Source organism: Heterodontus francisci, chromosome 6 (genome assembly GCF_036365525.1).
Source record: "Heterodontus francisci isolate sHetFra1 chromosome 6, sHetFra1.hap1, whole genome shotgun sequence".
Taxonomy (NCBI): domain Eukaryota; kingdom Metazoa; phylum Chordata; class Chondrichthyes; order Heterodontiformes; family Heterodontidae; genus Heterodontus; species Heterodontus francisci.
In genome coordinates this window covers 57,218,654-57,232,230 of record NC_090376.1, presented here as the reverse complement: position 1 = coordinate 57,232,230, position 13,577 = coordinate 57,218,654, and the positions used below count along the sequence as shown (strand labels likewise).

Genomic DNA, 13,577 nt, shown 5'->3' with positions numbered 1-13,577 from the left:
ATGACAATTTGCTCAAGAATCTCAGTCTCTCTCTATCTAGGTTCTATATCTACATCCTCTTTCTCTTGGGTGAAGACAGATGTGAAGTATTCGTTCAACACCCTACCAATGTCCTCTGGCTCCACTCACAAATTTCCCCCTTGGTCCCTAATGGGTCCTACTCTTTCCCTGGTTATCCTCTTCCCATTGATATACTTATAGAATATCTTGGGATTTTTCCTACTTTTACCAGCCAGGGCTTTCTCATATCCCCTCTTTGCTCTCCTAATTGCTTTCTTAAGCTCCATCCTACACTTTCTGTACTCCACTAATGCTTCCATTGATTTGCTCTCCTTGTATTTGCTAAAAGCCGCTTTTCCTTCTCATCATATCCTGAATGTTTCTGGTCATCCGTGGTTCTCTGGGCTTGTTGCTCCTACCTGTTACCCGAGAGGGAACATGTTGGGCCTGTAACCTCCCCATTTCCTTTTTGAATGCCCCCCACTGCTCTTCTGTAGATTTCCCGACAAGTAACTCTTTCCAGTCTACCGTGGCCAGATCCTGCCTTATTTTACTAAAATTCGCTCTCCCCCAATCCAAAACCTTTTTTTGCAACTTGTCTATTTCTTTCTCCATAACAAGCTTAAATTGTACCATGTTGTGGTCACTATCACCAAAATGCTCCCCCACCAACACATCAACTACCTGTTCGGCTTCATTCCCCAGAATTAGGTCCAGCACTGCACCCTCCCTTATTGGATCCTCTACATATTGAGCTAAAAAGTTCTCCTGTATACATTTTAAGAACTCCACTCCATCTAAGCCCTTAACACGATGACTATCCCAATTAACGTTGGGAAAGTTGAAATCACCTAATATAATTACCCGATTATTTTTACACACCTCTGCAAATTGCGCACATATTTGCTCCTCCATTTCCCGCTGACTATCTGGGGGTCTATAATAAACACCTAGCAATGTGGCTGTACCTTTTTTATTCCTAAACTCTACCCATAAAGCTTCATTTGATGCCCCCTCCAAGATATCATCTCTCCTTACTGCAGTAACTGACTCCTTAACTAATACTGCAATGCCCCCTCCTCTTTTACCCCCTCCTCTGTCTCGCCTGAAGATTCTATATCCCAGGATATTGAGCTGCCAATCCTGCCCCTCCCTCAACCATGTCTCCGTGATGGCTACTATATCACAATTCCACGTGTCAATCATTGCCCTTAACTCATCTGTTTTACCTGCAATACTCCTGGCATTAAAATAGAGGCCTTCCATCCTGGTCTTGCTCCCTTGAAACTTACTTACGCTGTATTCCCTTTGACTTGTTCGCTTTCCTGTGTTTAGCGGTGTCCCTATTCTGCTAGGAGTCTGCATCCCCTCCCCCTGCCAAATTAGTTTAAACTCCTCCCAACAGAACTAGCAAACCCACCAGCAAGGATTTTAGTCCTCCTGTGGTTCAGATGTAGACCGTCCCGCTTGTACAGGGCCCACCTTCCCCAGAAACGGTCCCAGTGGTCCAGGAATCTAAAACCCTCCCTCCTGCACCAGCTCTTAAGCACACATTCATCTGTGCTATTCTCCTATTTCTATACTCGCTAGCACGTGACACTGGGAGTAATCCAGAGATTACCACCCGAGAGGTCCTGCTTTTTAGTCTACTGTCTAACTCCCTGAATTCTTGATGCAAGACCTCATCCCTCTTTCTACCTATGTCATTGGTACCAACATGTACCATGACCTCTGCCTTATCACCGTCCCCTTTCAGGATGCCCTGCAGCCATTCAGTGACATCCCGGACCCTGGTACCAGGGAGGCAACACACCATCCTGGAGTCACACTGACGGCCACAGTAGCGCCTATCTGGTCCCCTTACTATAGAATCCCCTATTACTATTGCTCTTCCTCTCTTTCCCCTTTCCTGTGCAGACAGGCTGCTTGCGGTGATAGAAGCTTGGCTCTGTCCGCACTCCCTGGAGGAACCAGCCTCATCAGCCTCCAAAATGGAATACCGATTTGCAAGTGGGACCCCAGGGGACTCCTGAACTACCTGCCTGATTCTCTTGGACTGCCTGGTGGTCACCCATTCCCTTCCTTCCTCACGTCCCTTCAGCTGCGTGTGACCACCTCTCTATACGTGCTATCCACAATGCTCTCAGACTCGCGGATGCTCCAGTGTTTCCAGCCGCCGTACCAGCTCTGAAACCCGAGTTTCCAGGAGCTGCAGCTGGACACACTTCCTGCACACATGCTGGTCCCGGGGACTGGAAATGTTCCCACATGCAGCAAGAGGAGCAAACCACGGCTTCAAGCTCTCCTGCCATGACTAAACACTTTAAATTTAAAACTTTAGAAGATTATAATTTTTAAAAAACTAAGTCTTGCTAAAACAATGACTTACAATTCAATCCACTTTGAAAAATACCCACCAGGACTTCATCACCAGTCAGCTGTACTCTTTGGAGACTCTCAGCTCCCCTCACTCTGAGAACAGGTAGGGAATGAAAGGAGCTCCTCGCTCCCTCCTCTGCGAACTTCCTCAGTCACCAAATTTCCACTTTAACACTCCAGTGCAAACAAGGTCAGCACTGTAAGATGGCCCACTTTTATACTGACTGACTCTAGCCCCTGAAAACTGGTTTAAGCCAATTCTCTAACAAGGTGCAGCTGCAAGCAGAGCCTGAGTGAACTCTGTTTAAAGCTGGTCTAAAACTCACCACCTCCAACTCAAACAGCAACTGTTAAGTTAATCTGCTAAATAAAAGACAGACTAAACTTAAGATAAAATTAACCCTTAATTATCCTCAGTCACCAAACTTCCACTTCAACACTAATACAACCCAAGTCAGCACTCCAGTGCAAACGAGACAGTCCATGAGTGATTGTGGCTGGGTTTCCGTGTGAGTGACTAGCACAGCATCGTCAGCTTAATTGCTAAATGTACACAAAACAAAAACTAGACTTCAGAGAGATTAACCCTTAAAATCCACTCACTTACCAAACTCCCATAGAGTCATACAGCACAGAAACAGGCCCTGCGGCCCACTGCGTCCAAGCCGACCATAATGCCTATCGATACGTATCCCACCTGCCTGCATTCATTCCATATCGCTCTATGCCTTTCTCATTCAAGTACCTGTCCAGATGCCTCTTAAATGTTGCTACTGTTCCTGCCTCCACCACCACCTCTGGCAGCTCATTCCAGATACCCACTATTCTTTGTGTGAAAAATGTACCCCTTTGATCCCCTTTAAACCTCCTCCCTCTCACCTTAAATCTATGCCCTCTAGTTTTAGTCACCCCAACCATGGGAAACAGACTCTGGCTATCTACCCTATCTATACCTCTCATAATTTTATATACCTTTATCATGTCCCCTCTCAGCCTCCTTCGCTCCAGGGAAAACAGACCCAGCCTATCCAATCTCTCTTTATAACTCAAGCCCTCCAAACCAGGCAACATCCTTGTGAATCTTTTCTGCACCCTCTCTAGCTTAATCACATCTTTCCTGTAGTGAGGCAACCGGAACTGCACACTGTACTCCAAATGCGGCCTAACAAACGTCATGTACAACTGTAACATGACGTCCCAACTCTTGTACTCAATGCCTCGGCCGATGAAGGCAAGCATGCCATCCGCCGCCTTCACCACCCAGTCTACCTATGTTGCCGCTTTCAGGGAACTATGTACTTGCACCCCAAGGTCTCTCTGCTCAACAACACTCCCCAGGGCCCTGCCATTCACTGTATAGGTCCTGCCCTGGTTTAACTTCCCAAAATGCATCACTTGTCTGCATTAAATTCCATTTGCCACTCCCTTGCCCACTTTCCCAGTTGATCTATATCCTGTTGTAACCTTAGACAACCTTCTTCACTGTCCACTATACCACCAATTTTGGTGTCATCTGCAAACTTACTAATTATGGCCCTTACATTCACATCCAAGTCATTAATATATATGACAAACAACAGTGGGCCCAGCACCGATCCCTGCGGCACACCCCTGAGGTCAGCGGCCTCCAATCTGAAAAACAACCCTCCACTACCAGCCACTGCCTCCTGTCACTAAGCCAATTTTATATCCAATTGGCTAGCTCACCCTGGATCCCGTGTGTTCGAACCTTCTGGACCAGCCTACCATGCGGGACCTTGTCAAAGGCCTTGCTAAAGTCCATGTAGACAACGTCCATCACCCTGCCCTCATCAATCCTCTTGGTCACTTCCTCAAAAAACTCAAATCAAATTTTTGAAACATGATTTCCCACGCACAAAGCCATGCTGACTATCCCTAATCAGACCTTGCCTTTCCAAATGCATATAAATCCTGTCTCTCAGAATCCCTTCCAATAACTTTCCCTCCACTGATGTAAGGCTCACCAGCCTGTCGTTCCCTGGCTTATCCCTGCTGCGTTTCTTAAATAAAGGCACAACATTAGCTATCCTCCAGTTTTCCGGTACCTCACCCGTGGCTAACGATGATGCAAAAATCTCTGCCAGGGCCCCAGCAATCTCCTCCCTTGCTTCCCATAGCATCCTAGGATACACCTGGTCAGGCGCTGGGGATTTAACAACCTTAATGCGCTTCAAAACCTCCAACACCTCCTCCTTTGTAATGTTGATATGCTCCAGGATATCGCTGTTCCCTCCCTTGAACTCACTCGCTTCCATGACCTTCTCCACGGTAACTACAGACGAGAAGTATTCATTTAAGACCTCGCCCATTTCCCATGGCTCCACACTTAGATTACCACACTGATCCTTAAAGGGACCTACTCTCTCCCTAGCTACCCTTTTACTCTTAATATACTTATAGAATCTTTTAGAATTCTCCTTTATCTTATCTGCCAGGGAAATCTCATGGCCCCTTTTCGCCCTCCTAATTTCCTCCTTAAGTATACTCCTACATCCCCTGTACTCCTTGAGGGACTCGCTTGATCCCAGCTGCCTATACCTGACATGTGCCTCCTTCTTTGTCCTGACTGGACCCTCAATATCCCTCGTCAACCAAGGTTTCCTAAACTTCCCAGCCTTGTCCTTCCATCTAACAGGAACATGCCGGCCCTGAACTCTTCCTATCTCACTTTTAAAAGCCTCCCACTTGCCAGATGTCCCTTTACCTGTAAACAGCCTCTCCTATTCAACTTTTGAGAGTTCCTGTCTGATGCCATCGAAATTAACCTTCCCCCAATTTAGGACTTCAACCTGAGGGCCAGTCCTATCCTTTTCCATAACTATCTTGAAGCTAATAGAGTTATGGTCACTGGTCCCAAAGTGCTTCCCCATTGACACATCAACCACCTGCCCATCCTCATTTCCTAAGAGGAGGTCGAGTGTAGCCCCTTCTCTAGTAGGGCGATCCACATACTGCTTCAGAAAACTGTCCTGGACACACTTAACAAATTCTTCCCCATCTGATCCCTTAGCACTAAGGCAGACCCAGTCAATATTAGGGAAGTTAAAATCACCTACTATTACAACCCTATAATTCCTACACCTATCTGTGATTTCCCTACATATATGCTCCTCCATTTCCCTCTGACTATTGAGGGGCCTATTGTATAATCCCATCAAAGTGATCACCCCTTTCTTATTTCTAAGTTCTATCCATATGGCCTCGCTGGACGTCCCCACCAACCCCCCCCCCCACCCCGGTGATATCCTCTCTAAGTACTGCTGTGATGTCTTCCCTAATCAATAATGCAACTCCCCCTCATCTCTTACCTCCACCTCTGTCACGCCGGAAGCATCGATACCCTGGAACATTGAGCTGCCAATCCTGCCCATCCCTCAACCATGTTTCCGTAATAGCTATAATATCACAATCCATGTCCCGATCCATGCTCTGAGTTCATCTGCTTTACCTGTAAGGCTTCTTGCATTAAAGTAAATGCAGTTTAGCCTACCAGACCTTCCACGCTCCCTGTTCTGCCCCTGCCCGGCCTGCCTACTGGACTTGCTTTAACCTCTACATTTGCCTCAACTATCTCATCGGAGAGACTGCTACTTTGGGTCCCACCCCCCTGCAAGACTAGTTTAAACCCTCCCGAGTACTACTTGCAAACCTCCCTGCAAGGATATTGGTCCCCTTCCAGTTCAGATGCAACCCTTCCCTCTTGTACAGGTCACCTCTGCACCAGAAGAGATCCCAATGATCCAAGTCGCTGAAGCTCTCCCGCCTTCACCAGCTCATCAGCCACACATTCATTTGCCTTATCCTCCTATTCCTACCCTCACTAGCACGTGGCACAGGGAGTAATCCTGAGATTACAACCCTAGAGGTCCTGCTTTTTAACCTTCTGCCTAACTTCCTATATTCACTTTGTAGGACCTCATCTCTCTTCCTGCCTATGTCGTTAGTACCAATATGGACCACGACCTCTGGCTGCTCACCCTCCTCTTTCAGAATGTCCTGCAGCCGCTCCGAGACATCCTTGACCCTAGCACCAGGGAGGCAAAATACCATCCTGGAGTCTTGTTTGTGGCCACAGAAACGCCTATCTGCACTCCTTACGATAGAATCCCCAACACTCACTCTTCCACCCTTTTTCCTCCTCTGCTATGCAGCAGAGCCCTCCGTGGTGCCACGGACCTGGCTGTTGCTGCTTTCCCCTGGGAGGTCATCCTCCCCACCCCTCAACAGTATCCAAAGCGGTATATCTGTTTGAGAGGGGGATGGCCACAGGGGACTCCTGCACTACCTGCCTGCACCTACTACTCCGTCTGGTGGTCACCCATCCCTTTTCTGCCTGTGCAGCCATTACCTGCGGTGTGACCACCTCACTAAACGTGCTATCCACAATGTCCTCAGCATCACGGATGTTCCACAGTGAATCCAACCTCAGCTCCAGCTCTGTAATGCGGGTAGCCAGTAGCTGCAGATGGATACACTTCCTGCACACGTGGTCATCAGGGACACTAGAAGCGTCCCTGATTTCCCACATAGCGCAGGGAGAGCATATCATGGGGCTGAGCTCTCCTGCCATGACTTGCCTTTAAATTAATTTAGTTACTCTGTCTTCACACTCTGTGCTCTCCAGCAGCACTCAGTATAGTATGCACCAATTTAATCCCTACACCCATTTTCAGCGATTATCCAATTTCATAGAATGGTTGCAGCACAGAGGGAGGCCATTCATCCCATCATGTCTGTGCCAGCTCTCTGCAAGAGCAACGCACCTAGTCCAATCCCCTGCATTTTCACCATAGCCCTGCAAATCTTTTCTCTTCAGATAATTATCCAGTTCTCTTTTGAAGGCCTCGATTGAATCTGCCTCCATCACACACTCTCTCAGTGCATTCCAGATCCTAACCACTTGCTGTGTAAAAAAAGGTTTTTCTTCATGTCGCCGTTGCTTCTTTTGCCAATCGCCTTCAATTGGTTCCTCTGGATTTGGATCCTTCTGCCAATGGGCACGGTTTCTCCCTATCTATTCTGTCCGGACCCCTCATGATTTTGAACACCTCTATCAAATCTCCTCTTAAACTTCTCCTTCTCCAACCTCTCCACGTAAATGAAGTTCCTCATCCCTGGAACTATTCTCATGAAACTTTTCTGCACCCTCTCTATGCCTTCACATCCTTCCTAAAGTGTGATGCCCAGATATGGACACTGTACTCCAGTCGAAGCCAAACCAGTGTTTTGTACAGGTTTATCATAACTTCCTTGCTTTTGTACTCCATGCTCCTACTTATAAAGCCCAGGATCCCATAATCTTTATTAACCGCTTTCTCAGCCTGCCGTACAACCTTTAATTTGTGCACATATACCTCCAGGTCCCTCTACTCTTGCACCCACTTTAGAATTGTACCCTTTAATTTAAATTGCCTCTCCTCATTTTTCCTACCAAAATGAATCACAACACTTTTCTGCATTAAATTTCAGCTGCCACTTGTCAGCCCATTGCACCAACTTGTCTATGTCCTCTTGAAGTTTATCACTATCCTCCTCACAGCTCATGATACTTCCAAGTTTTGTGTTATCCACAAGTTTTGAAATTGTGCCCGTACGCCCGAGTCTAGGTCATTTATATATAGCAAGAAAAGCAGGGGTTCTAACATGGACCCCTAGGGAACCCCACTATATACGTTCCTCCAGTCTGAAAGAGCCGTTCACAACTACTCTCTCTTCCCTGTCACTCAACTAATTTTGTGTCCATACTGCTACTGTCCCTTTTATTCCATGGGCTCCAACTTTGCTGACAAGCCTGTTATGTGGCACTTTATCAAATGCCTTTTGGAAGTTCATGTACACCACATCAACTGCATTATCGTCATCAACCCTCTCTGTTACCTCATCAAAAAACTCCAAGTTAGTTAAATATGATTTGCCCTTAACAAATCCATGCTGGCTTTCCTGAACTAATCCACATTTGTCCAAGCTAGTAATTTTGTCCCGATTTATCGTTTCTAAAAGCTTTCCCACCACCAAGGTTAATCTGACTTGCCTGTAGCCACTGGTATTGTCCTTGCACCCTTTTTTGAACAAGGGTGCCAACATTTTCAGATGATACCAAATTGGAAGGTGTAGCTAATAATGTAGAAGATTGCACCAAATTACAATATGACATGAACAGACTTGCAGAGTGGGAGTTTAAATGACATCAATTCCATATAGGGAAATGTGAGGTGGTTCATTTTGGTTGGAGGAATAAGGATGTTACTTATTCCTTGGCAGGTAAGAAAATAATTGTAAAGGATGTATAAACTGTTAAAAGTAGCAACACATTAATAAAGCTACAAGGAGTGCAAAGTACTGGGGCTCATTTCTAGAGGTATAGAATGCAAAAGCTAAGAGGTATTGGTAAATTTATTTAGAACCTAATTTAGGCCATATTTCAAGCACTGTACACAGTTCCTGACTCAATTGTGCAGAAAATATATTGAAGCACCAAAGAACGTACAATAGTTACAAGAATGTTACCAAAATTGATAACGGATGCAACTATCAAGGAAGATTGAACCTCGGAAAAGAGATGAAGGGGAGACCTGACAGAGGTCTTTAAAATAACAAAGGGATTAGATAGAATGGGTGTGGCGAAACTGTTGCTATTTGTAGATGACTAGATCAAAGAGGCATTAAAAACACTGGAATCCCATTATAATCTGGCATTAGCATAGAACTCTGTATAAAGGGGGTCCATCATGGACCTCAAATATTTCATGTAAATTTATCATTTCATAACTTATTTCATGACATTGTTGAAGTACAAATGCTCCACAAATGATTTGAAGCCAGCCAATGAGATGGCAGTCTCATGACTAATTAAGGTGCCAATTGTCTCTTTATAAATACTGCTCAAACTTGCACTGATACCCATACAATGATCAACATGAAATCGTAGTATTGAATCATGAAAGAGAAAACCTTACACCATTGCCTAGAAGCTGAAAATTATCACCCATATCAAAGACGCTATGCAAGCATATGTTTTGCAAAGAATGGGAATTGCTAAATCAACGCTTCATGGGTGGCTTAAAGATGAAGTGTATCAATGAAGATGGATGAAGGTTGTCAAGCAAGAAGGAAAGCCCGAAATGCTGACAACACATCTCTCAACAATGCTGTATACACATAGCTCACCCAGCAGAGAGCCAACTGTCATTTAAACTCAGGCTAAGAAGTTTTTCCACCAAACAAATGGAAATACCAATGCCACAGTAGAGTTTGGAACCAGTAAAGGATGGTTAGCAAGATGCAAAAATCAGCACGTTACTTTAAGAGGGGAACAACAGTCCATGGACGAGCAGCCACAATATCATTTCCTGCTGAGTTAAAGAAGATTTTACACAAAGGAAGATGCACCAAAGAACAAGTCTACAACTGTGACAAGACAGCACTAAACTACAAAATGTTACCAGAGAAGACACAAGTGACAGGAAATGACACCAACAGAACGTCAGGATTTAAACAGATAAAGGCAAGGTTGACAGTCCTCCTTTGCTGCAACAAAATTGGTGTACACAAGTTGACTCTGCATGTTATTGGAAAATTTGCCAAACCATGCTGCTTCCATCATCTAAACCTAAAATCACTAGCATGTCAATACTCAAGTATCGCCAAAGCCTGGATGACTTCGTCAATTTTCGAAGACTGGTTCCCCCATTAATTCATACCAAACGTCAGAAAACATCTCAGACAGAACAAACTACAGAAGAAGGCCATATTGCTGCTTGACAACTGCCCTGCACACCCATCCCCACAGAACCTGATAACAGGAGATGGAAACATTACATGCTTCTATTGGAAAGCATGACAGCCAAAAATTCAACCTCTTGATCATGGTATCATTATCAATCTTCAAACATAACTATAGAAGAGAACTGATCAAGAGAATGGTGGATAGTAAGGGTGACGTGACAACTTGCCTGAAGAAACTCAACACGAAAGATGGAATCTACATATGTGGCTGTGCCTGGCTAGAAGTGGTAATCAACTATCAAAAACTCCAGGTGGGTGCTGCATTAGAGATCGAAGCCAACAGTGATGACATGGAGGATTTTGAAGGCTTCGCTGAAGAAGTACTTGAAAGCGAGAAGAGAGTTGTGGACTAGAATGGATTTAATGCCCACGATCTAAACAACGCCAAGTCTGTACTTGAAGCCAAATTAGATACTAATGACATCAATGCATGGCTGAATATCGGTGCCCATAAGCTACCAATGAGATGATGACAGATCAAATATTGCCCAGTGTAACAAACCCTAGAGAAGGCCAACAAGCTGAAGAAAATAACGATGACTACAAAGCCAAGCCACTGCCATAATCCTATACAGTCATCCACTACCTAGTTGAATCACTGAGATGATTGGAAGCCACCAAAAAATCAACTGCAAGTGTGACATAACTTCAGAACATCCTAGATCTAGCAGAGGCAAGTAGTAGATGTGAACAGTTTAAAAATTAACCGATTTCTTCAACACATGTCCATCTGTTCAATAAATGTATATTCATATTTCTGTTACCAGAAGAAATAAAATTTAGTTTGATTTGATTGTCTTCATTTTGTTTGCTTTATTATTCTGGCTACTAGCTTGACACTTTTGAAAGGGCCTTGTTATAACGCGGTGTCACCTATAATGTAGTCTCATGATTTGGACCTTGTTACAGCGGGGTCCCAATGTGTAAAACAAATCTGGAATTTAGAATAGATTAGAATTTCTTTCTATAGAGAATGTTGAGAACGTGGAACTGGCTGTCACAAGGAATGGTTTAAGCAGATAGCGTTTGATGCATTTAAAGCGAGCCTTAACGCTTGCATGAAAGAGAAGGAATTAGAAGGATATGGACTAAAGGCTGTTAGAGGTAATGAAGGTGGAAGGAATCTCCTGTTGAATATAAACACCTGCTCAGATTATTTAGCTGAATGGCCTGCTTCTGCGCTGCAGACTCGTAGAATCATAGAACACGGAAGGAGGCCATTCTGTCCACTGTACCTGTTCCAGCTATCTAATTAGGCACATTCCCTTGCCCTTTCTTTAGTTCTGCAACTTTTTGTTTTCAAGTATGTATTCAGTTCCTTTTTGAAAGTTACTATTGAATCTGCTTCCACCAGACCGTGTATTCCAGATCATCATAGCTCACTGCATAAAAAAATCTCCCCTCTGGTTCTTTTTTGCCAATTGCCTTAAATCTGAGTCCTCTGGTTACCTTTGTTTCTTACATCGCTGTCCAGGCCAGGTTTTGTTGCCCATCCCTAATTGCCTTGAGAAGATGGTAATGCGCCATCATCTTGAACTGCTGCAGTCCATCTGACAGTCTTCCTGACAGTGGAAACAATTTCTTCTTATTTACTCAATCAAAACTCTCCATATTCAATGTAAGTTTTCAAAGCTTAAATTTTAAGGCCATGGTATATCACGTGATGTTTCTTAAGGTTACCTTTGTGAAATGTATGTTGTTCTGGGATTTTGATTTTCATAATTGGATGACCAGTACCACCAGCAATTATATATTTTCTTTTCTCCTCTCCTGGTTTTGATTAAATTTCCAGGAAACCTTTTTTAAAGGCAGTGACATGCCACATTACCACCAAGCAGATTTGATTTTGCTACTCAGTACTTAAGCTCAGTTACATTACTATCGGGAGATACAAAGCGGAGGCCATCTGCTTTCCGATCAGGGGAGAAAATCTAAAGAAGAGTGATTTGTGGTTTGTTGTCACTTGCCTCCCAGTACTTGGCTTTGAGTAGCATGGGTAGTGGTTTGGGAACCAGTCACTAGCTTTCCCTGTTAGAACTAAGTTATTTATGGTCTGGAAGGGGAAAAAAATGGTAATTATCCATTGGGTGGGGGAAGTGAAGATTAAAGAAATTAAAGAAGGGTCAAACACGAGGTAGGAGAACTGGTGGGAGTACAGGAGCAACATCAGGGATCCTGTAGACAGATTCAATAGTAACTTTCAAAAGGGAATCAGATAAATAATTGAAAGGAAATGAGGTACAGGGCTATGTGGAAAGAACTGGGGACAGTATAGCTCTTTCAAAAAACCAGAATAGGTGCAGTGGCCTAAATGGCTGCCTTTTGTGCTGTATCATTTTATGATTCTATGATAGCACAATAAGACAACTTTAAAAGTGTGGCCATTTAAAGAGGAAAGTTTAGCAGGAGCTTGGCTAATGGTGGAACACATTAAAGGTATTGGTAATTTCATTAAATTGGATTCTTGTCTAATGCTTAATCTTGAACTAAGATTTGCTGAAGTATTGCTTCAGTCATGTTGTGATTTGTGGAGAAGTGAGTTTACATTGTGTCTAGGGTTTTCAATCCTCCAGGATTGCCTTGGAGTCTCCAGGAGTCGAAGTTTAATCTCTTGGAATAAAAGCAAAATACTGCAGATGCTGGAAATCTGAAATAAAAACAAAGTGCTGGAAATACTCAGGTCAGGCAGCATCTGTGGAGAGAGAAGCAGAGTTAACGTTTCAAGTCTGTGACCTTTTATCAGAACTGGGGAACTGTTCTGATGAAAGGTCACAGACCTGAAACGTTAACTCTGCTTCTCTCTCCACAGATGCTGCCCGACCTGCTGAGTATTTCCAGCACTTTGTTTTTATTTAACCTCTGGATACTGCTGATAGGAAACTAGGAGAAAAGCCACAAAGACATCAGCAAAATTGTATGGGTATTGTTTCATTTTCTTTAAATACTTTTGTTTATTATAAAATTCATACTGATGGGGGAAAAAGGCCGTATGACTGGCAGGGCAATTGACAGCGGGAAGTCATGTGATGAAACCTCCAGGAATACGTCAAACTACAGTTGGTAACCCTGACTATGATGGACTCGCTGTCATGTCAGCTGCCGATAATGTTACACAAAGGGTGAGAAAAGCAGGTTAGCTGAGACGATTCTATAAATTTTGACATGCCACATAAGAGCAATCCCAGTCCTGCTGGAAAAAGGATTCTGACATAGATTGTGAAAAACAACCTTTTAAATATTTAGTAATAGGTGTTGTTGTTTTACAAACAAGACTTCAGCATGGGTTAACATCCAAGTTCTTAAATCTTAGCTGGTAGTTATATTTTGTATTTATTAAATTGAAGTATTTCTTGTCTGGAAGTGGTCTTGTTTTTAATTTGCTTTTATTCTTT

General features: G+C 43.8%; 1 protein-coding gene across 3 annotated transcripts in view; it reads left to right on the top strand.

Annotated features, from left to right (window-relative positions):
• The window catches only part of elmod1 (ELMO/CED-12 domain containing 1), a 109,346-nt gene that overhangs the window by 27,069 nt on the left and 68,700 nt on the right, over positions 1 to 13,577 (top strand). The window lies entirely within an intron of this gene.